This window comes from Castanea sativa, chromosome 11 (assembly GCF_040712315.1).
Source record: "Castanea sativa cultivar Marrone di Chiusa Pesio chromosome 11, ASM4071231v1".
In the NCBI taxonomy this organism is placed as follows: domain Eukaryota; kingdom Viridiplantae; phylum Streptophyta; class Magnoliopsida; order Fagales; family Fagaceae; genus Castanea; species Castanea sativa.
The window spans coordinates 48,425,949-48,452,404 of record NC_134023.1 but is presented as its reverse complement, the minus strand read 5'-3'; the positions used below and the strand labels follow the sequence as shown (position 1 = coordinate 48,452,404).

At 32.0% G+C, this 26,456-nt stretch overlaps 1 long non-coding RNA gene and 1 pseudogene across 1 annotated transcript in view; both read right to left on the bottom strand.

Moving 5' to 3' along the window:
* LOC142617714 (uncharacterized) overlaps window positions 1–1,165 on the bottom strand; it is a 44,814-nt gene extending 43,649 nt beyond the window's left edge. The window contains exon 1 of the long non-coding RNA XR_012841028.1: window positions 1,064–1,165. This is a non-coding gene — a long non-coding RNA (uncharacterized LOC142617714). The remainder of the gene's footprint in view (window positions 1–1,063) is intronic.
* Window positions 1,166–5,217: 4,052 nt separating this feature from the next.
* LOC142617228 (TMV resistance protein N-like) lies at window positions 5,218–22,861 on the bottom strand (annotated as a pseudogene).
* Between the last annotated feature and the right edge of the window lie 3,595 nt (window positions 22,862–26,456).

Sequence of the window (26,456 nt, the reverse complement as noted above, 5' to 3'; positions counted from 1 at the left end):
TATATAAGAATTATACTATGCATCTTAATGTGTATTTTTTAAGTATATCCATGCAAATGTAAAAAAATTACATAATGCTAAGTTTTGTTATTGAAATTTTCTGGTTAATAATATGAATTTGGACTTAACTAAGTCTTTTAAATATCAATAAATCTACCTAACAATATCCTTACAAGATTTTTTTAAAGACTTAACAAAATATAAGAATAATTATTTATCAATATTATTTAAATTATATATATAATAATTATATTATGCATCTTAATGTGTATTTTTTAAGTATATCCAGGCAATTATAAAAAAAATTACATAATGCTAAGTTTTGTTAATGAAATTTTCTGGTTAATAATATAAATTTAGATTTAACTAAGCCTTTTAAACATGAATAAACTCATGATTAATAAATTAAAAAAAAAAACCAATAGTATCACTTAAAAAATAAAATGTAATATTTTTTTTTTCATTTTTTTTATTAAATTATATCAATTCCCGTGTGATAGCATGGGTTACATACTAGTTTGATATAATAGGAAACCCCTAGACTCCCTTGGTTACATAATACATTGTCGTTGGAAACCTCACAGACCCTTAATTGGTTTACTGCAGCCAATACAACGGTCAAAGAAAGAGGACAGCTATCTCTCTCTCTCTCTCTCTCTCTCTCACACACACACATATATATATAATATATATATATATATATATATATATTTTTTTTTTTAAATCGCAAATTTCTCATCAATAGACAGATTGTCGGTGGCTGTTGAAAAGATGATGATGGTAGTGTAGAGATTGAGAAAAGACAATGATGGTGGTGTAGAGAAAAAGAATAGCATTAAGAGAAAAGAACGTTTGTAATTTAACAATCACAGTTGGTATAAGTGGAGAAATTCAGATACTATAAAACAAAAGTGAAACACAAAATCCAGGATGAAATCTTTATGTTGCTCCCCTTTCACTCTACTTTCTCATCATCCAAATCGAAGTTGAAACACAAACTAAAGATAATTAATATAAATAAAAAAAATTCACACAAAGCATTGCATAAGATAAAAGAGAGAACCTTGAGTATGCGGATCACGTTGTCAAGGTCGAGGAGACGAATATAGGCTTGGACAATTGGTGGGAAAAAACTTTCCGTGTGCTCAGTTTGAGAAGAAAAAAACAGTAGAGAGACAATAATTGAAGAGGCAAACTTTTTGTATTGAGTTGGAGGGTTGAGGAAAGTTGTAGGAGGTTTCGTAATTGGAATTAATGGCTTTACATTTTTTTTTTTTTTGAATACTAAGTATTTTAATACGGCAGATGGAAGAAAGTTTTAAAGAAACTAACAGTGGTGTATATCCAAATGTTGGCTTTACATTTTATTTTGCTTTTTTAACAACTTTTTAATTTACTTGCTTTAGTGGAAATTTTTATTTATTTATTTTTGGGATAAGTCCTTTAGTGGAAATTTGATGGCAATTATTCTTAGAGTAGTTCTATGACTACAAATTATTTTACAATTTTTTTCGCCACAATTTTGATATGATAGATTATGAGTTGTTAATTATTACTTACACAAATTTATTATTTTTTTCACTAATCACACTTTGTCATATCACAAGTATAATAATAAATTGTGAAATTTTTTGCAATGGTGACTTTTTCTTATTCCTACACATTATTCCTTCAAGAAAAGAGAGAAGAATACTAACTTCTTGGTGGCCACCGCCAGCTATAAAGTCATGTTGATTATATTGCTTTTTGACAAACAACAAAGCTATATATTGCTTTTTTTCCCATCTATTCATAATTTAGATGCCATTGTGATGTGACATCCTTAATTGCTTTCTTTGTGTGTGTGGTACCAGATTTTTTCGTGTGTATGTGCTCAGTTGGTGTAATAGGAAACCCTAGGACACCTCTGGTTCCATTAATTCATGACTGGGAGCTATGGGAGAGGCAGCAATATTAATAATAAGACAAAACTTAAGTATAGTACTTTAGGTGTTATTTTTTAGATTCTTTTCTTAAGATTCAGTCATGTGATTACTTAACTAAAAAATATACTTTCATTCTATGAGAAAAATTCTACATGACAAAATTTTAAAAGAAAAATCTAAGAAATAACACCTAAGTACTATACCTAAGTTTTTCTCTTACAAAGTCATAACAATAATTTCATATGGAAAAAATATATAATTTTTTTATAAAATATTTTAAAATAAATTTATAATGTGGGCCAATTTGATATAATAGAAAACCCCTGGACTCCCTTGGTTCCATAATACATTGTCGTTGGAAACCTCACAGACCCTTAAGATTCAGTCATGTGATTACTTAACTAAAAAATATACTTTCATTCTATGAAAAAAAATCTGCATGACAAAATTTTAAAAGAAAAATCTAAAAAATAACACCTAAGTACTATACCTAAGTCTTTCTCTTACAAAGTCATAACAATAATTTCATATGAAAAAAATATATAATTTTTTTATAAAATATTTTAAAATAAATTTATAATGTGGGCCAATTTGATATAATAGAAAACTCCTGGACTCCCTTGGTTCCATAATACATTGTTGTTGGAAACCTCACAGACCCTTAATTGGTTTACTGCGGCCAAGACAAGGGTCAAAGAAAGAGGACAGCTATCTCTCTCTATCTCTCTCTCACACACACACGCGCACGCGCACACACACACACACACACATATATATATTATAAAATTTTTAGTCACCCAATTGTTTTTTTCTCCCCCTTTTTTTCCCAGTAGTTTTGACGCAAGTCACCCAAAAGATTTAAAATCAATTTTTGCATGATATGATATCTCATATTGAAAGTCTTCCACAACCATAAAATTGGAAATGATTCTGAAAAAAATAATGAAAATTTCCCTCATTCAAAACCCAAAATCTAAAGTAACAAAAATTAAGAAAACAGGATCCGGAAAAACATATTAAATTTGCATATATGAAATTAAGCCCTAGCCATTATTTTCTTCGCGTCATCATTTGTTTGAGTAAGATAGATAGAGAGAGAGAGGAAAAAGCGCTTGTAATTAGACAATCAGTTGAAATACAGACGCAACATTGTTTTGTATTTTAGATTTTCTAAACAAGAATAACACCATCACTATCTTGGTATAACAAATTTTCACCATGCCTTGTGAAACTATAGCTTATAAGCACTAGAAATTATCTAGAACATGCTTTGATTTTTTATATAATTTTATTTTCTTAATCTGTTGATCACAATCATTTTTAATTATTATTTTTTATCAGAAACTAATTGACTAATCATGGCTTTTGGATACTCGTGAATATATTAATCCCTTTGGGATGTTCTCATATTTGGTTTGCAAAGTTGTAGTTGTAGTGGGTTATATACTTATTATATTTATCTTAATAAACCTTTCTATTTTAATGCTTTCCTAAGAGTTTCATTAAAATAAAAAAAAAAGCTTTTCTAAGAGTGCTACAGCTGTTCCATTAGATGGGTTAAGCCATACTACCGTCTCAAACTCACCCCAAACATTAATGATTACAATTCACAAGGATTTGGTGTACATTTAGATACATGTAAGTTTATTTGGGACATGGGTGATAATCGCCAAATGAAAGCAAAATCAAATATGAAGGTTCAAAATACAAATTTTTAAACCTAAATTGTAAAAAAATAACTTGAACTTAAAGTGTCAAAAGTGTACTTCAGAGTTCAGTCATTAATTCAAGCATTGTATAACATACATCAAAAGAAGTTGCTGCAAAATTTTCCCAATGGAAAAATAAATAAATTTAATACCACATGTTGAACTTCGTGGGTGCGATATTCGATCAGAGCCACCAATGCCTCTTCTTGCTCTTCTCTGCTAACACCGTTGTCGTTATTGGAATCCAATTGACAAAATTTAACCTTGAGCGCTCGGACCAAAATATGTTCAGTCAAAAGCCTAACAAAACAAAATCAAAGCATAAATGAATAGATTGAAAGTATCAATTACCTAAAAAAAAAAAGAAGCAGAATAAAGAATGCAAATCACACAAGGGGTGCAGTGAGAGAGATGTAGAAGAGAGAGGCAGTGAAAGAGAGAGAGATATAGAAGAGAGGCAGAGTTAGAGACAGAGAGAGAAGAGTGAGGGAGAAACAATTGAGGGAGAAACAATGAAGGGAATGAAAATGACACTTGGTTAAGTCTCATGTGTTATCTCTATTTCTTTTTTTCTTTTTCTTTTTTCTTGAAGGAAATTAAGTTTCAGAAACTCAAGTCTCTTTAAGGAACTTGAGTCTTGGAGACTAAATTTCTACGTGAATTTTTTTATCCATGTGAGAAACAATGAAGAGAGTGAGAAGGAGACTAGTTAAGTCTCATGTGTTATCTCTTTTATTTGTTTTTTTTTTCCGAAGGAAATTGAGTCTCAGAGACTCAAGTTTGTTTGAGGAACTCAAGTCTTGGAGACGTGAGTTCCAAGTGGATTTTTTTATCCATGTCAGCTTTTGCCACGTCTTGGAATTTGAGAGGGTGTTTGGATTGGCCTATTTTTAGTTACATAACTCAAAAACTTTAACTCAAAACTCAAAAACCATGAGACCCACTGGCTGAAATGTTGTTTGGTTCAGTTTCCATTTTGTGTTTCTGTAACTCATATCTCAAAATTTTGAGTTTTGAGAATCAGAAATAAGAACTCCTCAAAGGCTGTTATCATTTTCTGAGAAATGATTTTTGTGGCATTTTGAGTAAATAATTGCAAATATGTGGGACCCTTTTCAGTGTGTTGTCACATCACCCATAGAGCTGTTAGAAGCCTTTGTGCCAAATGCTCCAGCTTCACCAAAAAGCCTTTGCTGTGGTCTCCACCAAATAGTGAAAAAGTTGAGAAATGAGATATGGGGCACGGTTTTGAGATATTGGAGCCAAACAAAAATTTTCAGTTTTGGGTTTTGAGTGAGATGAGTTTTGAGAAATGAGTTATGTGTTTTGAGTTATGTTTTTTGAATTATGATTTTTGAGTTTTGAGATACTCCCAATCCAAACACCCTTTGAGTCTTTCAAAGAACTCAAGTATCTAAGAATTGAGATAATACTTAACTAATTAGTTTGCTTTTCAGCCATATAACGAAATTGTTAGTAAAAACAGCCTAAGGGGAAAAAACAAAATCCTCCAAGTGAGGGGTAGTAAGGAAATCGGGTTATTCACTTATTCCTATATCCAGGAAAAACACTTCCCCTTGTCAACTAAATAATGTTTCCATATAGTTTTTGTCAAAAGAATACAAATTATTATCAGATTCATAACTATTCCTGAACATGCTTACAGTTAAGTTTTTCAAATAATAGTATTAAGAGAAAAACGTTGGTATAAGAGGAGAAATTCAGGTACTATAAAACAAAAGTGAAACACAAAACCCAGGAAAAAAAATCTTTACATTCCTCCCCTTTCCCTCTGCTTTCTCGTCAAAGAATTCACACAAAGCTTTGCATATGTAAGAGAAGAGAGAGGACCTTGAGGATGCGGATCACGTTGTCAAGGTTGAGTAGGCTTGAATGATTGGCGGTAAAAAACTTTCCTTGTGCTCAGTTTGAGAAGTAAAAAATAGAGAGACAATAATTGAAGAGGAAAACTATTAGGATACAGATTTGAGTAAAGTTGTGGGAAGTTTCGTGATTGGAATTGCCTTTACTTGATTACTAGAGTGCGTTCCTAGAGACCACTATAAAGTGGAAAATTATTTATTTTGAGTTTGAAGCAAAGAGTAGCCAGGGCCCTAGCCTCTGCAGTGACTCCTATGCGCAGCATATGTACACCACTGGTGTTCTCCAACTACATTGCACTTTTGGCCTTCAATCAGGGCAGCAAGTTTCCAAGGAACTTACTTCTTTCCCAAATAGAGTTCCTCCATTCTTCTACTAACCAGAACAAATCTGCAAAAACGAAGCTGTAGAGCCTTAGTTAATGCTTCTCAAACAGCATGGCATCTAGCGCACAATTCAGCTACATAGACAAAACACACATTTGCACCTTCTCTGCCAGTGCCCCTCAACTGTCATCAACAATGGACAGACCCGCCTCGGTACTCTCCTGCAGTTATTCTGATCCACGTGTTGTGCATCTTGTGCATACCTACAATACAAAGCTTTACTGAGTACATCAAAAGTACACTGTTTTGCATCCTCAAACATCACTGTGTTGAGGTTATATGACAAGTCCCACATAGTTATGATAAGATGATCTAGAGAACATCACATATTCCTGCTTATGAAAATCTAGATCCTCCATTTACTAAGTAAATTACTGCTTCAAAGAGCAAGAGTAAATGACCTCAGTTCAAAGTGTCTAATCTGACCAAAACCACACAGCCCTAGCAAGACTGCGCTACAGGAATAAATGATCCAACTTCTCTTCCTCAGTGAAAAAAGACACTTGGTTTCACTCACTATGTTTGTGTTGTATGAGGCCATGTCAGGTTTTCAGTATTTCCACAGCTTGAGATAGGGATAACTAAAATTTAAGCAGCCACTTCTGCAGAGTACATCTCTCTAATCAGGTCCTGTTTTCAAGTAAAAGTGTAAAGGTAAGATTAAATAACTGTTTTAACAGTTTCGACTTCATTAAGGGATTCCTAAAATACATACATACATACAAATATATATATATATATATATATATATATATATATATATATATTGTGTTATTGAAAAAGACTGATACAGAGAAACACAAACTGGAATGTTTTTATAAAAGTGTAGGATCTTTCCACTATGAAATATGACTAAACTTAAATTCTGGACACAACACATCAAAATAAAATTGTAGGATCTTTCTTTCCACTATGAAATATAATACGACAAAAAAAGTGGAAAAATATGACAACTTAAATTCTGGATGTAATGCATCAAAACAACGGTAACAACTAGAGTGGGGCTTACCGATTAAAGCAGGATACCTTCTCTATATTTCAACCTTGTCTGCACAGTTGCTTGCCTGCTAGAATATGCACAGAATGCAGAATGGCCCAGAATAATACGCATATTAAATTAACCAGGTTTACTATTGAGTTATTTGATCAAGGAAACAGACCAGATGAGAGTTGGCATAAGTGCCAATAATGAAACTCAAGCACAGCTAGCAAAATTATATTTTGAAGTTCAAATTAACTAAGTAAAAGCGTCCAAAGGAAAAGGAAAAAAAAGATAATGCAGAGCAACCAACAAAATTTTAACAGTGACTTATGTGTGGGTAATTATGAGAAAAAATTGATAAAGAAAACAGACAAGAAGTTCAACAATCTTCAATGATGCTGTTGTTGGAATAAGTACCAAAAACGAAGATAAGCTGCAGCTAGCAATATACTATTTAGAATTTAAAATTAAATCAACCAAATGTACAAGTATATGCCAAAGGAAAGGAAAAAAAGATAATGCAGCAATCAGCAAAACAAAGGAAAATTCATTTAAATTCATTGACTTTCAGAGTATTTGAACCCATTTTTCAAATTCCATCAACAATAATAAAAAAATCCGATGACTTACAGAGTATATGAACCGATTTTCTAAATTCCATCAAACTTTCAAGTCACTTTCACTAGATTTCTGCCAATCCCCGAGCTCCTCACTGCATTCCAAGTACTCCTCAAAATCAGAGTCACCATGGGCCAGAAATTCTATGAATCTTTCATTCCTTTGTGAGTGTGGTAGTTCATTAGGGCTTCCTTCTCCACTAGGTCCAGCCCCATCATAATCGTCATGGGTTTGGTTCGCTTTGTTGCTTCTGCTAGCACCTCCGAATTGTCAAAATTATGATGGAGAACACCCAAGTCCTCATAAGGAATGATGGTAGTGTTGCTACTCTGAGCCACAGTTTGGTTGAGATCTTCTATGTCTTTCTTGTATACCATACGGAACCCGCATTTCTTCACCTCCATGCTTGGACCATACTTTTCAATTTTAATGCCAATCTGACTAAATTCATTTTCTTCCAATTCTTTCAGTAATTTTATGTCCTCCCTCCTCACGTAGTATTGAGGAAGCAAATAAAATAGCCATATATGATCTGATAAACCAACCATTCTTATAGTGCCTATTGTAGCATTCATTTCTTTTCCATTGACTATCAACCGACTGGTTATTTCACAATCGCAATAATTGTCGATATGGTGATGTGGAAGACAAGAAAATACAACGCAAACAGCAATGCCCATCCACTCATCCCTCAAATGAGAAGAAGTTTCCACTTTTGTATTCACTTTAGCCCCCATACTTTGACGGATAAACCACTTCGGAATTACACTTCCAGGAATAACAATGTGATAACTACTATCAAATCCTTCATTGCAATATCTATCTTTGAGAGAGAGTCCCTGAAACATACAACACAGGTTGTTTATAACACACACACACACACACACACACACACACACAGAGAGAGAGAGAGAGAGAGAGAGAGAGAGAGAGAGAGAGAGAGACTTGAAGGTGCTTTCGTATCACAGTAAAAAACATGTCAATGACACCTTGACTGTCAGTTAGTTTACTGCAATTTGAAAAGTAAAGCTCTGCCTCACATATAGAATTAGGTTTTAGTAAATCTGGTATCGTTTCTAGCGAGGTACAACCATATCCACCAATAGCTACGATACTTAATGGAAGCTTTGGCAATGATCGAAGACTCTTGCAATTCTCCAAATCCATGGTTCTCAACTTACACAGACGACCAATGCTGTCAGGAAGATAAACAAAACCATTTTCCCTTAAATCTATTTCTCTTAAAGATAATAAGTAACCAATATCATCAGGAATTGTCATAAGATTGCAGTCTCTTAGATTCAATTCGGTCAAAGAACACAAACCCAATAGAGAGGACAATCCCACAGGATGTGGACTTTTTGGCATTGAATAAAAAGGGAGGAGTTCATAGCAAGATGTAGATTTAAATGATGATAACCCCTTACATCCACCGAAAGATAGCACTTTAAGACTTTTTAAGAGACCAATGGATGAAGGAATCTCCTTTATAGCAGTTCCATCCAAGTAAAGCTTCAATATATGTTGCATGTTTTCTCCAAATTTTGGAATTTGTTTAATTTTTGAGCAACCGGAAAGAATAAGAGTTTCAAGAGACTCCATTTCAAACTTTTTTGGAAGAGATTTTAGGTTTTTGCAACCTTTTAGACTAAGAAAAGTTAGCTTTTTAAGAACTACAATTGATGGGTGCACCTTGGATAAATTTAAACAATCTTCAAGAACCAATTTCTCGAGGAACGGGACTTCGGTGAAGATAGGGGTTTCAACAAGTTTCAGAGACTTTCTTATTCGGATCGATTTTAACCTTTGAAATGACTGTTAAAAGCCACACACAAAAAAAAAAAAAAAACAATTAGCTTCCACAAAACCTTACATTTTAAGGAAACTTAAAAATAAATAAATAAATAAAAATAAATGGTGTATAAAAGTACCTAAATTACCTTTGATTGGAAACTTGATGGAAAATTTTTTGAAGGGTAATTGCCCCAATCAAGAATTCTTAAGCCATTAGGAAGATGTTTGGGACCATGCAAAAGGTAAACATTATCAATTATGAGTAATTTAAGATGCTGCATCTTTGAGAATGATTCAAGATTCCAATGTGCCTCTTTTGGTGTAGGCAAGTTTAAAACAATGCCTTGAATTGCTTCTGTTTCCTAATAATCATGAACAAAAGGGATTAGTGACATGCAAATGTACTATTACAATATTACTTAAATTACTGTAAGTCAAACTCTTTTGAATAAAATAATAGGGTACATACCTAATTTTTCTAAATAACGACTTACCATATTTTTTGTTAGTACATCGTCAACATCCTCAAACAGCCACAATTTACTACGTTTTCCAGGCTCTCTAGGGCACTCTTGATAAACTATGTTCCTACCTATTTCTTGTAGTAAATCATGCATCCATAATGTAGTTTCATCCATTTTTACAAGAGATTTATCTACAAGAACCCCTAAACCAACATTAGGGTAAAGGCCGAGATAATCTAGTTTTTCTACTATATCATCTTTGATCTCATTATTAAAGAAACATGCAATATGTAGGAATATTTCCTTTTCTACTTCATCTAGTCCATCAAAACTTATTTTAAGTACTTGGAGAATTTCACTTTTAGGAAATTCCTTAAGCCTATTTAATGTACTTTTCCATTGATCAATATCTCTACTAAACAAAAAGGAACCCAAAATCTCAATAGCTAAAGGAAGGCCTTTAGTATATTGTACAACTTCTTTACACAGTGCTAGATAATCTTTGGGAGGATGGTCATTAGTAAAAGCTTTCAAACATAAAAGATGAAGAGCTTCATCATCATCCAATCCTTTAGCTTCGTATATTTTGTCTACTTTAAGTATACGAAGTAAATGCTTATCCCTTGTTGTTATGATAACTCTACTACCAGAACCAAACCAATTACCCTTCCCAACTAACTTTTTCAACTGGTCTAATTGATTTACATCATCAAGAACGAGAAGAATTTTTTTATGACGTAATCTATTCTTGATCACAAAAAGTCCCTCGTCAACATCTTGTATTCTTATACTTTCATTTAATATTTTTCTAATAAGTAGTTGTTGCAATGGAATCAAACCATCCTTTTCACAAACCTCCCTAACATTAGGGAGAAAGCAACAACCTTCAAACTTCTTCAAAACCGTATCAAAAACAACTCTAGCAAGAGTTGTTTTACCTATTCCCCCCATCCCCCAAACCCCTATAATGCGAACATCATTAAAACCTATTGCCAAATATGACTCCAATTCCTTCACTCTGGATGTTATTCCTACAAGGTCTTCAATATCTTCCGAAGATGCATAATTCAATTTATGCAATAATTCTCCCACAATATTTTGGATAAGTTGAGCCTCAGACCTGCAATGAAGAGAGAATGATATATAGTGAGCACCACCTATAAATAGGACCCCAAAAGAGAAAGTAGACACCCAATATTCTATTTTGTTGGCTAAAACAAGAAAATGTAAATAACTTGGTGCAAAAAATTGAAAGAAATATAAAAATGTAAATTGGATTACCTATCCAATAGGTGCCACCCTTTGAGATTTGCCACTTCTCTTAAAGCAGCTCTCCATGTATGCACATTCTCTATAAAGTCCTTGAAACATTCTTCATGTTTAGAAAAGGCTTGGGCAAAAGAGCCTGTTTGTTTTCGTACATTAGATGGATCCACATCATAAAAAATTGGAAAAACTGTTGTTTTCATCTCTTTCATGCATTCAATGATCTTTACAAGTTCATCCAAACACCATGTTGAAGTTGCATAGTTTTTTGAAAGAATGACAACTACAAATCTTGATTCTTCTATTGCTTTGAAGATCTCTGGTGAAATAGATTTTCCCCTCTCAAGTTTTTCCTCATCTCTAAAGGTGATTATGCCCTTTTGTTTCAAAGCAACATATAGATGATCCGTAAAACTATTACGGGTGTCCTCACCTCTAAAACTAAGAAAAACATCATATTTCCACTGTGGTGTTGAAGATGACCAAAGAGAGGCCTTCTGAGTGCTAAAGGAAGACATTGGAAATATGTTGGCAAATCTTGAACTACAATAAAGATGATAAAAAAAAAGCATGTTCAATTAAAATTGAAGAAAGAGTATAAGGCAAAAAATAGAGAAGAAGAGAACCATTTGACGTGGAATTTTCATTTCTCGGAGTGAGTGAAAGTCTAGAACAAAAGAGATGGACATGTGTGAAAAGTGAAAACTTACATATTTGATAAATGAATTTGCAGCAGTGATTGTAATGCTCACTATTTTAAAAAGCAACCCATGATTCAATTCCTATATATTATATAATTGCCTTTTTAATAAAGGAATGGCCATTATTTTGTCTTTTTATTGTGAGTTTGTGAAAGAGGTGCAGGAGGCATTAATAAAACTGAGGTCACAACAAATTTCATAACAATCTCATAATTTGTGGTGATTCTAGCATTGCTGGGCATTCACTTCCTCTGTTTTAAATGAAGTCTACATTTTTTTTTCAATTTTTTAAACAATATTACCCCGTCCTTTCCACCTTTTTTTAGTTATAATATGTAAATTTTATACTTTTTAATTATAATTTGTAAATATTAGAAGTAAATATGTTTTGTCTAAAAGTCTTATATATTATTACATAGAATTATATTTTTTTATTAGTATTTATGCAGGCCTCTTTTATTTTGTGGTTGAATTTGATTATAAATTGTATATATATTTATATAAAAGTTATAAATATCAAATGTATTTATTATCATGCATGAAATTATTTATGGAACTTTTCTTGCTTGATTGGGTAGCATCCTTATCGGTCCTTCTTCTTCTTCTTTTCCTCATTCCAATTTTAATTTCAGTGGTTTCAAGCCATTACGATCCATCCATTGTGCCCATCATGCATGTTATGACCATCATGCAAATATACAATGATGAAAACTCCTTTGCCAATTAATTGATTTAAACCAAAGAATATCAAGAAGTGAGCAAGCTAAAATAGAGAGAGAGAGAGAGAGAGAGAGAGAGAGAGAGAGAGAGAGAGAGAGAGAGTATTTATAAGAGTTATCCCACTATAATATTGGGTTGAGGAATAATAATTTAAAGAGAGAGATTATCGTTCATAAAAAAATAATAATAAAGAGAGAGATTATCTTCATATATAACATTGAAAGTTTTTTGACTGAAACATTGAAAGTTGAAATAATGTCATTTGTGACACCTATAAGAAGTTTGAACGTAAATGATTTAGGTAAATTGACCCAAGCATCCGTGATCAAGGGTTAAGAAAATCAGTAAACAGAAATAATTAGTAAAAAAAATTATTAGAGCAATTTAAAGGTCATTTGTGACACTTACAAGAAGTTTGAAGGCTGATGATTTAGGTGAATTGAACCAAGCATCCGACATCAAGGGTAAAGACAAATTAGTAAATGGAAATAATTTGTAAGCAAATTTATTAGAGCAATTAATATAAGGGTCAATTGTGCACATTTAACATATAAGGAATGTTGGTGAGGCATTTTTGCATTTAATTGATATAAAGACATTAATTTTTTTTGATATCATATAAACTATAAAGGCATAGTAAATTGAATATATAATACTTCAACTTTTTTTTCTTTTTTTTGTTGAAAATTTGGCTATTTATATGTTCATTTCAAAATTGATGATGACACAAACCTTAGAAACTTTTATATACACCCTAAATTGCACTGGACATAAATTATATGGAATGATAAAATTGAATATCACCCAGTAATCAAAATTTCACACATTATAAATACATTAAGATTAATTTGGATTACACCAATCCAAACATAAAAAAATTAAAAACATTGGAATCGACCTCAAAATCAAAATAATAACAAAAATTTTTAAACAATTAAAAAAAGGTCAATATTTGGCATAAATTCCATATACATAGAAAGCCATATATGAAACGAAAAACATTAAAATAAATTAGAGAATAAGAGGGAGGGAGAGAGAGGTACCTCTAATAGTGGAGATGGAAACTGAATATCACCCACTAATCAAGATTAACCTGGAGTACGTCAATCCAAATGCAAAACTTCAAAACATTGGCATAATCTCAAAATAATACTAACGATCATTTTTATTTAAAAATCAGTGGTTGGTATAAATTTTGTATACAAAGAAAATACACTATAAAACGAAATGCATTAAAAATATTAGGGGTGTCAATTCAGGTTAGCGTGTCGTGTCGAGGTAAGATATTCGACTAAATGGCTCAACCCTAACCCGACCTATTTAATAATCGTGTCATAATCCTCCAATTCTAACCCGACCTGTTAATAAGGCAGGTTGACCTAACCCAACCTATTTGACACGCTTAATAAACGAGTCGTGTTGGGTTGACACGAATGTAATACAACCCATTTCAACCTGCATAATATTATATATAACATCCATCTAGAAATAATTTTTTTTACATCCCAAAAAACAATGCATACACTTCAAGTCTTCAACCCACATTCAAAATAATATAGTTCAATAAAAATATAACATTCATCTAAAAATAAGTTCTTTACACTCCAAAAGAAGTGCATACACTTCAACTCAAATTCAAAATAACAAAGTTTAGCAAATATAAAATAACATAGTTCAACAAAAATATAATATCTATGGAACTCACCAAATGCTAAGCATCAATATTGAAAGAATTTGAGCGAACAGTAGATTAATCCTGGCTATGACCACAATTATCATCCCTAGATTCTTTATTGATGTACAAATTCATAATATCTTCCACAAGCTTATCCAATTTCATTTGTGCAAGTTCTATGCCCAAAATATATATATATATTAGTAGTTCTAGGGTTTGTAAAGTTTCAATTTCCAATTATATCCCTTGTAAATTTTTGTAATTACTCACTTTTCTTTTTAAATTTAAAATATATGTTGAATATAAAAGGTATTTTACAAATCTAAAATAAAATAAATATTTATTTGTTATACGAGTTAAATGGGTTGTGTTAAGTGGGTTATTTTGGGTTAATACAAATAAATTGGCGTGTCAAACGTGTCTATTGCGGGTTACACAGGTTGACTCGCTTATGACACGTTTCTTATCGTGTCGCTTTTGGGTTGACCTGTTTATGACCCAAACCCACTAAGGCTCAACCCTAACCCGAAAAACCCGTGTCGGGTTCGTGTCGTGTTCGCGTGTTGGGTCGAACATTGACACCCCTAAAAAAATGAGAGAGAGAGAGAGAGAGAGAAAGACAGCTTTGATAGTGTTAGATTAAAAATAAAAATGCAAAGGTGGAACAAATTTAACCCAACACAATTTTTAAGTTAGCTGCTATAAAAGAGACAATGATAGAACATATTTAAATATGAAAATATGTAGAAGAAAAAAAATGTATTACCAATAGGGGGGTGAGAAAGGTGAAAAGGTTGGGAAAGAGGAGGAGACATTGTATGTTTAATTAAAGAGAAGTGTTACATTCACAATATTTTTATAACAAATTATAGGTGGTTAGTTGTTATTAGTTCTAATTTAAAACTATCACTAAAATTACTTTTTTTTTGCCCTACCAATAAAACTCATAACAACCTACCACTTAAAATTTGTTGTGATCATTCTCAAAAAAAAAAAAAAAAAAAAAAAAAAATTGTTGTGAAAGTATTGTAAAAATGTTGTGGATATAACATTTCTTTTAATTAATTGAAACAAATGTAATATTAATCGTCAAAATAATGACGTTATATAATTATAAAAATAATTCTCACTAATACCCAAAAAAATTATATAAAGAAATATAAAAAGATAAACATTATGGAATTTCCATATACATTTTCATGCTATATACGTATAGTTGTAGACTTTTGGGTTTTGTCCTAATTATTATACATTAATTATGGACCCAAAATATAATAATAATAATAATACCATATACACATTTTTGATATGGATGTACAAATTTAAATTAGATGTGTCAAAAAAGTGGGAAAAAAAAACTCTATTAAATGACATTTAAGGGTCATATATAATTGTCCTAGTTTAAATATTGGTGGAATTAATGATGAACATTTAAGATAATATTTTTTACCATCCTTGGCGCGATGACCATTTCACAAGTATAAATGATTCTGAGGTTAGGAGTAAAAGCCGAGGTTCAAGTCTACAGGAGAGAGTTTCACACAAATATATATTTAGATTAGGCTAGAGTAGAATTCTATCTTAGATATAAAAAATAAATAAAAAAACTGAGCTTTTTTTTCTTCCTATTTATTATTGACACATGGCAAACATATTGACATCTATCTATCTATCTCTCTCTCTCTCTCTCTCTCTCTCTCTATATATATATATATATATATATATATATATATATATATATATATATATATTAGTAGGTAAAGCTCAAAGAAAGTTCAATTAAAATTTGAAATTAGAATTCAATTTTGTGCCATGTGTCTAAATTTATGTAGGAACCACACCATAATTATCTACTTACGTTTTTTAATTTGTATGCCAAGTAAGTTAATGGGTGCATAATACAAACAAAAAATTATTAGGTACTCTCAGAGTACCATAAATGCGTACTCCCTCCTCTCACATGAATGGTGGGTCCCGCCATGAATTTAATTAGTGGGACACACCATTTATGTGAGAGGAGGGAGTACACATTTATGGTATTCCGGGAGTACACAATAATTTCCCAATACAAAAACTCTAATATTAATGAACTATAAAAATAAAAAAATAAAAAAAACTAATCACATATACTTAATACAAATAATCACATAATAAAGATCACCACACATTCAATCATATTAAAAATTAGAAAAAAAATCATAAATAGTATTAAATTTGGATAAGAATTTTAATATAAGACTAATTACGTTTACTTTTTGAAAAAACTAATTTGACTAATTATTTATATTTTTATAATAGAAATTAAGTTTAATTTTAAGTGTATCCATACATATGCACGTGTTAGATACTATTTTTTTATATAAATAATTTGACTAATTATATATATATATATATATTATAATAAAAATTGTATTTAATTTTAAATATAGCAATGCATTTGCATGTGTTACGTGCTAGTACTAAATAAATGTAGGAAGTTGCCACATGTGTATCGTATTATGTTTTAAGAAGGGAACACTTGTCACCGCTACATGCATTCTCCAATTTTAGGATCCAACTTTTATAATATATTATAAATTTCTATTATTACTAACACATGGCAAATATATTGACATGTACAAATAATTCTTTGACACATGGTGTTGTTTGTCCATATAATACTAACTAAATGTAGAAAGTTGCCACATGTTATCATATTATGTTTTAAGAAAGGATTATTTGGCACCGCTGCATGCATTCTCCAATTTGAAATCCAACTTTTATAATACATTATAGATATCTAGATAGATAGATAGATAGATGTAAGTGTGAAAATTATTTAACTCACGTTGTCATCTCTATAGAAGTGGATTTGAAAAAGTTAGTTACTATCATTTCTATTTCCAAAAATACCCCAACCTTTTTTCTAGAGCATAGAAACACAAAAAGTGAGGGTAAAAAAGCAATTTAAAGTAAATTGACGCATATGCTCTATCATTATATTTAAACACGTTCCTTTCAACTTCTCACGGTGTCATAGGGTCAAATTTTTCACTCAATTTTTCTGTCTGTGATGGCCCCAAGTTCCTTGACTTAGTTTCAGCCACCACCACTCTCACACTACAGTAACACTTAGAACAAATTATTATAGGGACACACAATCACATAGCACACACTATGTTTATAGGAAACCCACCTCCAACTTTTATTACTTAATCTCAAGTACAAATGAAAACCTTACAAGCCTGGAGAAATACATGGAATTCTCTCTAAGGCAAAATACACTATCTGTTGTTGACACCCCTAACAGCATTACAGTCACATACACAAAAAACAACTGCTATATGGCAGTTACTGCCTATTTAGTATTAGGGTTAGATTTCTTTTTCTTTCTAAGCATATTTAGCATTTTATTTTCCCTGAAACCATTAACTATCTCTGTGAAAATTGAAATATCAATCTCTAATAGAAGTGCCCAAGGCAAAATTTTCATCTCAAATAAAAAAAAGCAAATTACTATGTTGCACGGACACGACACGGACGGACATGGCGATACGGCAATTTTTGAAAAATAATGACACGACACGGCATGGACACAACAATTAAATAATTAATTAAATTTTATATTTAGGCATATTTTTTAATTTTTTTAGACATAAAATTTGTTTATGTATAAAATTTAAATTATGTAAGAATTACAAATAAGCAAATTAACACCCAAAGTAATACAACAATATACATATAATGTTTAGAGTACAAACCAAAAGTTTAAATAGACTACATTCAACCCCTTAAAAGTTTTTTCACAATAGTTACATCCGAAAGTAACATTCCCACCACCAGTAGCTGCTTTTTCTAACTTAGTAACATATTTCCATAGAGGAGCAACTGACTCAATTGATTTTTCACTTTCAATATTCATTTTAGTAAATCACCTACAATATTTAAGTAATTTAACTTTAATAAATAAATAAAACTATAGCAATAAAAACTAACAACATTATATTATATGGCACATAATATTAATGTAACAACATTATATAATATATATATCCCACTCTCACGGTTACATAGTGACCATGAGAGTGGGATTAAAAAAAAAAAAGCGTTATAAGTTAAATACTTAAATAAGCAACCCGTCCCATTCACCCAACCAAATGGCCAACAAATAAAAAAAAAAACAGAGAGAAGCTTAAAGCCAAGAGGTCGGACCTGAGATGTCCACGCCGAGAGAGATAGAGATCGGAAGGGACAAGGACGGAGCGACGTCTATGGAGCTCGCCGATCGGCCAGATCTAGCTCCGGCGAGGGACATAGGTCAGAGGGAGGGTGGGTGAGAGCTTGAGAGGTGGGTTTCGGGCTAATGAGTTCTCACTTCTCAGACTTTTGTTTTAGGGTATATCATGAAAGCAACGGTATTGGTAAGTCCATCTGTCAAAATCTGTGATTTTTCTTTTCTTTTCTTTTTTTCACGGCTGCCGTGTCGGATGTGTTGGAGCCGCGTCGGCGCCGTTTGGAGACGTGTCGGAGAAGCGAAAAAAAAAAAGAGACTGCTTGGACACGGGAGTCCGACGAATCGTACCGGTTCCGGTGTCCGACACATGTCGGACACGGACACGTCGCCAAAAATGGCATGAATTTGTTTTTCATGAATTTTTTTTTCCTAGTGCAAAAACTTTGATAGTTAAGCACATAGTTTGTTTGCTTTAAAACAAAATTCAAAATTTTGTTTCAATTCTATTTTAAAGGAATAATGCCATTTTCAAGTATTGGCCTGTGTAAGCGTTTGTGCGTGTGTTCTATTTAGCTATGGGTTTAATAAGCATTTGTACGTGTGTTCTATTTATCGGAAAAAAAGAAAAGAAAAACCGGGTCGCAGTACATTTTTTAGTTGTGAAAATTAAAATTTTAAAATTGTTCATCAATGTCCATTAACTGTAAATTGAAGATAATAGCCAAAGTAGTGCAAAGCATGGTAATACATAACTACATACAGTGATTGAAGTGGTTGGCAATACAATCAAATCTAGATGTACCTACATACATAATAGGAGAGTTACAGCGAGGAATTGCCCGGCCAAAACTTGAAGCAAGTTCTTATTATTCTCTCTTTTTTTAATCTCGTGATTTCTTTTAAAAGATGCTTCAATACTTGATTGCTTGGTTTTGTTGTTTTGGGTAACTGTTGTTTGTTACTATCGGGTTTCACATAGTGATACATACTGACTCTATATTTTACATTCATTTATTATGTTATTTAAGTGGTACTAATCTTATTCTTAACATCAGTTTGCTAAATTTTTGTAGTAGATTTAACAATCTTTTAGTTATTTTTTATTTTATTTTATTTCTTTTGAAAACCTCTATGTGCATGTATAAATTATACATTATAGAATCTATAGATAGATAAACTATCAATATTTTATTATTTTATTTCAAGACTTGGGATTATCAGGAATACTACAAAACTGCTTTTATCTTTAATTCTTTATAGCTCCGTTATTCAAATTTTTTTTTTTTTTTTCAAATATAACTTTGTCATGATTGAAGGGAAGGGAGAGAGGGAACCATTTATTTATTTTTTTTGCTACAAGCACAACTTTTCCATCATATATATGTTTCTTAGACAGATAGATAAATAAAAGAGTTTCAAACTCAAGTGTGAACGTCTTCTTTTTTATGGAGTCCTAACTATGGAGGTGGATTGATGATAAAAAAATTAGTAAAAATTTATTTTGAACTTGGGAGTGCTCAAAAGGATTTTTTTTTTCTATGAATATTAATATTTCGGGTAAATTACGTATTTGACTCTTATTCTTTACACCATATTTCAGTTTGGTCCCTAACCTTTCAATTATGTCAATTTGGTTCTTAACTTTTTAGTGCTTTGTCAATTTAGTTACTGTCATTATTTTTTGGATGAAAATTGATGACATGGCAAACGACCAAAATACATAATTAGTTTCCATTGATGTGGCATTAAACTAATTTGTTATTTTGGTTGTTTGTCATGTCAGCAATTTCCATTCAAGATATAACGGCAGAGACTAAATTAACATGACATAAAAAAGTTAGGGACCAAATCGACACAATTAAAAAGTTAGGGACCGAATTGAAATATGGTACAAATGATAAGGGTCAAATACGTAGTTTACCATAATATTTTTCACTAATCCCAATTTGGAATTTATGTATTTTTCAATACTTGAAAAACTTAGGAATATGATGAGATGTAGCACAAAATAATAAAGTAAACAACCAATGCACTTTGTAAGAATTGGACTAGGTATAAATGCTAGTAAATATACAAAATATAGACAAAAACTACCGTTGTCAAAGAGACTAGCCACTCAGAGGCTCTATCTTATTTGAGTTTATGTTAAAGTTTATCCTTCATATAAATTTGAAGCTTTTGCGTTTGTCTAATGGTTTTAGGCGTTTGGCAACTTTTGATATAGCCATTAGTGTTAATGAGCCTAGTATCAAAAAATAAACACATCCTACCTGAATAGATATGGTTTAAATATTGTTTTGGTGTTCATTTTTGGAGTTAGCCTCATGACAATCTTAACTGTATCAATAGTTTTCAAATACATAATATTATTGAATATATGCATAACCTCAAATTTAGATGAATAAAAAATTATGGCACTAAAATTTATAAAATAAAATAATTTAAAAAAAAAACCCTAAAAGCATGCACATAGCTCGAGCAATGAGACTATTATTATTATTATTATTATTATTATTGTAGAAATTTGTTTAACTAACGTTAAATCATTACAAAAATATCTTGTGTGTTTTAAACGATTTTTTAACCTCCAATCCTCCTGACCCTAAAAAAAGGATAAACCTTTCCCATGTCAATTAAAATGATGCATCCATTTACTTTTTCCCCCAAATAATACAAATAATATCAGATTTACAATTATTCCAGAATATGCTTAACGTTTGTAATTTGACAATCACAATGGTATAAAAGGAGAAACTCAGATATAAAACATCATGAAAACCCCATAACCCAGTAACAAAGTTTATGTTTTCTCATCATCCAAACAGAAATTGAACACACACAATAAAAACTATTTTAAAAATAAATAAAACAGAGAATTATCACAAAGCATTGCATAAGAGAAGATAGAGGACCTTGAGAGGATCGAATGATTCGTCGGAAAAACTTCCGTGTGCTCAGTCAGAAAATAATAGAGAGAGACACTCACAGCTCACTTGAAGGAGAAAACTATGGTCGGATTGAGGAAAAGAGATAGCAATCGAGAAGTAGGTCTGAAATTATAACAGCGGAGTAACAAAATTCAGTTCTTAACTTCCTATTATATAAAGGAATGGCCATTCACATCCTCTGTTTTGGGCACATTTTCAAAAACCAACTACTTCCAATTTGTTTATTCATTTCAAAGTCAGATTCAGCTTATATCATGTACTAATTTCTTGTTAATTTAGATATTGGCCATTGGAATCAAAGAGATAGAATCATTAGTAAAACAGAGGCATTAATAAAACAAAATTCACAACAATCTCACAACTACACTCAATTTGCCAACTACCTCTCACATGGGCCATTAAAAAAAAAAAAAGTGAAGGGGTGGTAGGGAAATTGGGTATGGTAAATTCTTGTGAATTTTGTGAAATCTCCACTTTTTTGTTTGCTTGTTTTTTAAACAGAGTGGATGTGCAAGTTGGCTATGTGAAGCTTAATTGTGTTTGATCTAGATTATGACTTGATTCGATACAAAAGTGCTATAGTTTTTAATGGGAGATTTTCTAAGGATTGGGTATGTTGTTTTGAGAGAGAAAAACTTTACTGTCTTTATCTTCTTCTTTTTTTCACTACAGCTCCGTAAATATTGTATTGTAATGATTGTTTTTTTTTTTGCGCATATTTTTTCTATATTTTGCATCTCATGGATCTAAGAATTTCGCATAGTCTCCCTCTCTTTCCAGGAATCTCAAACTGAAAATTTTTAACTCACGTTGTTGTTGTTGTTGTTGTTGTTGTTGTTGTTGTTATTATTTTTGCAGAAATTTATTTAAATAACGTTAAATCATTACAAAGCATCCTGTGTGTTTTTTTTTATGATGTTTTAAGCATCAATTCTCTTGATCCTATATATACAAGGAAAAACCCTTTCCCTTGTCAACTAAAATGATGCATCCATTTAGAGTTTTGGCATAAGAATACAGATTCACAACCATTCCTGAACATGCTTACAGTTAGCTTTTCACATAATAGTATAAAGAGAAAAAAAAAAAAAAGTTTGTAATTTAACAATCACAGTTGGTATAACCGTATAAGTGGAGAAATTCAGATTAAAAAAACATAAGTGAAACACAAAATCCAGGATAAAATCTTTATGTTGCTCCCCTTTCCCTCTACTTTATCATCATCCAAATAGAAATTGAAACACAGACTAAATATAATTAAAAAAAAAAAAAAAATTCACACAAAGCATGGCATAAGACAAAAGAGAGGACCTTGAGTTTGCGGATCACGAGGAAACAAATATAGGCTTGAACAATTGGTTGTAAAAAAACTTTCCGTGTGCTCAGTCTGAGAAGAAAAAAAAGTACAAGGGACAATAATTGAAGAGGAAAACTTTTAGTGTTGAGTTGGAGAGTAGAGGAAAGTTGTTGGAAAGTTTCGTGTGTGGTTTCGCCTTTACTTGATTACACGAGTGCGTTCCTAGCAATCAGTATAAAGTAGAAGAGACAATAATTGAAGAGGAAAGTTGAGGAAGTTTCGTGAGTGGGTTTTCCTTGACTTGATTACTCGAGCGCGTTCCTAGTGACCAGTATAAAGTGGAAAATATCTATTTTTTTGGATAAGTACTTCAGTTAGTGGAAACAGACCAGAGGAGAGTTGACTAGCTTTATATGAAGTCCTGGGTTCTGTTAATATTAGAGTGTTTAGGAAAATACCAGGAAGTTTTCTGATGATTAATGAGCATTTTTTTTTTCCTAGCACTTACTCCACTCCTAAAAATATAAAAATTATAACTTTATTTCGCTTTTATTATAATTTAATTTAATAGGTAGATAATGGAGAAGAAAAGTGAGAATAGAACCAAAAACATGGTGTGGACGACTAAATTTCTTAGTTCGAAATAAGTCAAACAAGTGGAATAGTTTCACAAATGCGAATTTGTATTGATGAATGTGTGGTACAATTCTCTATAATTACAAAAGAGTGATTATCTAATTCGATCTCCTTGAAAGATTTATTGATTGGAATTGTGGTAATGTGATTTTGATTTGAACGCAAAATATCCTTCAATTTGGCTGAGGAATGGATCGAAGATATTTGAAACGGAATTACAATGAATCTCTGGCAATGAGCTTGTTAGAAATTTTTTGTTCTTCACACTCTTTGTGTTCTTCGTGTTCTTTGTGTGTTTTTCTTTTCTGAAGGTTTGTGGTGGAAGTTCTTCGGGGCTTTAGAGGCTTGAATCCGTAGAGCTTCACTGATTTGTGATTTGTGAGGTTTCTAAAGGCTTTTGAGCTTGATTCCAGTGAAATTTAAGATCTAGGAAGTGAAGGAAAAATTCTGGTTTTGTATCTCATACAAAACACATAGCGGAAGCAACAAACAAGGATCTATTTCATTCATGATCGATAACATGCACTATGTAAATTTCAGAATTTAAGAACAAGATAGCGTACCTTGGTGTGGAGAAATTCAAAACAAAGATTAGAAGCACTTGGGAACACTTTTAATCTTCACTCCAATTCCACTTTATGCCCAAGATGTGTGGTCTCTCAATCAGTTTTCAAATGGAGAATGAAAGTGTGTCTCACACTCTCTCACACACCGTTTCTTATTTTACTTTTCTAATCTCTTCTAATAAAAATTATGTATGTTTCTCCCTTTATAACTAACTGATTATCTAATTGGGCTGGCCTATTGGGCCTTTCCAATTGGGTTTTAGTGTGTGGCTTGGAGTGGGACCAAAAGGGACCAATAAGACACTAGCTCCAATGGGCCTTGGGCTTTTCCGTCAACTCTTAACAAGCCCAAAGTTACCATTAATTATATTTAATACCACTATATAAATATAATTGCACTCTAGGCCTTATTAATAAATTATATCTCAAGACTTTATTATGCATACAACCCCTTCATTAAAATATTCGTAGTAATCCAAAGTCATGAATATAGACTGCCACTTTGAAGATTACTACATCTTAATCCTTGAGTACCCGGTTTAATCCTTTATGTTATTCGTCATATATTTATGAAATCCAATTTCATAAATATATACTTTAGTAACTCCTTACTAAAGTAGTTGGGCCCAACACTCTAAATAACTAAATCTATTAAATTTATCTCAAAAGAATATTTTGTATCTCCATTAAGAGACTATGAATTCTATCTTGAGAATATATGTTCCATCAACACTAAATGCGGATGCCCAACATACTGAGGTTTTGACCATAACTAATAGATCTCACTCCTGATATATCAAAGCAACCTACATCTCATGATCAGGTCCATTATTCTCTCAGGATTTAGAGTTGATGTAAATAGAAGTCGTGAGATTTATTATTCATTTGACAGTCGTTAGGAGAATAATAAATCTCACAATGTCCGATTCAATATGTCTTAACTCTTAAAACATATCAACATACCAACTAGAAGTCTCCACTTCCATGATCAAGACAAATCATCTTAGTTGATATGTTATAGTCTTCGCAGATGAAACGCCCAATTTCATCACCGACTACGAACTAAACTTCTGAGTTTACAAAGAACTTGTGATTTATATCTTCTGTGACTTTTCACATAAATCACATACAATGCATCTCATGGACTATGATAATGTCTTAGTTCATTTATAGATAGTCTCATATAATTAAACAATTTAATTATTAAATACATGCCAATAAATTGGGTTTTAAGGCATAAACCCCAACAGGAAGATGATTTGGATGATTCCTCTTCGATTGTTCTTCATATTTGAAGGTTTGAGGTGGAAGTTCTTTGGGGGTTTTGGAGGCTTGAATCTGTAGAGCTTCTCCAATTTGTGGTTTGTTGAGGCTTCTGGAGGCTTTTGAGCTTGATTCTGATGACCTTTGAGATCTAGGCGAGTAGTTTGGATGATTTCTCTTTGAATGTTCTTCGTATTCGAAGTTGAAGTTCTTGAAGTTCCTGGAGGCTTCAAGGCTTGATTCCAACAGACCTTCTAGATTTCTGAACTCAAGATCTCTTTTCGGTTCTTCCCCAGATGTCTTGGTATGTCCAAATGCCTTAGGAAGGCTTCTATTTATAGGAGTTTGGGGGTAGGTGAGTAATACGTGGCGGAGTCTGATTGGTGACACATGTTACAGCCTGATTGGTCTGCTTGGGTCATCGCTTACACGCGCTGGCTCGCTTGTGTCATCGCTTACACGCGCCTACATGTGATTAGCATTTTGCATGTTTTTCATGTTTTTACCTTAATGAAATTTGGCAAATTTCTAGTAACAGTACATGATACTTTGTAATTAGCCATACTTTGTGGACTTGGTGGCATAATGTATCAGCTTGTGATAGGTCGGAAATTTTCCCTCTCTACACATGGGACACCATAAACAATATTATTATTGTATTACTGGTCGCACACTTATGCAATGTGCTGGAATTGATATATTACAAGACTAGAAAAACCAGCCAAACTCTTAGACAGATAAAGAGCATTTTCTTTGGTTGAAGGTTATTTCCCAACCATAGAAAACCTTCTATAAGGAGGCTACATGCTATGTCTTGCCAGACTAATCATTCTAATTGTGACCTATACATGAGTTCAAAGTTATAATACGTAAAGACATAAGAATTATAAGGTTTGTAGTAGCATGCATATAGGCAATACGGGCAATCTATTAAATAGCGAAAATCAGAAGCATACATGGTCTGCACTTGTCTTCTTCTCACTTGGCCGTGTGACTGTTTCCTACTGAACAAGTCCAACAATCCTACATGGAGGGGCCAACCAACATATATCACTGAACAAAAATTGGCCTAATCATTATTTATTTTATAAAACTTTTTTTTTTTTTTTTTGAGGATTAAAAGAGTAGCTTCAAGAATGGGGCAAAAATTGCTAAATATTACATTTTAAGGAAAAGTTTAGGTGGATAGTACAAGGACGAAGTTATTTGGTTATATAGACTTCTTCTTCTTTTTCTTCTAGAACTCGAGTTTGTCAAACTTAACTTCCAATCCAAAATCAAGTTTATCAAACTCGAATTTCAATTAATTTTAGATTGCGTGGCAGTCTGACGTTGTATAATAAATTGGAACTCGAGTTTGCTAAACTCGATTTTGGGTTGAAACTCGAGTTTGATAAATTCATATTTCAAAA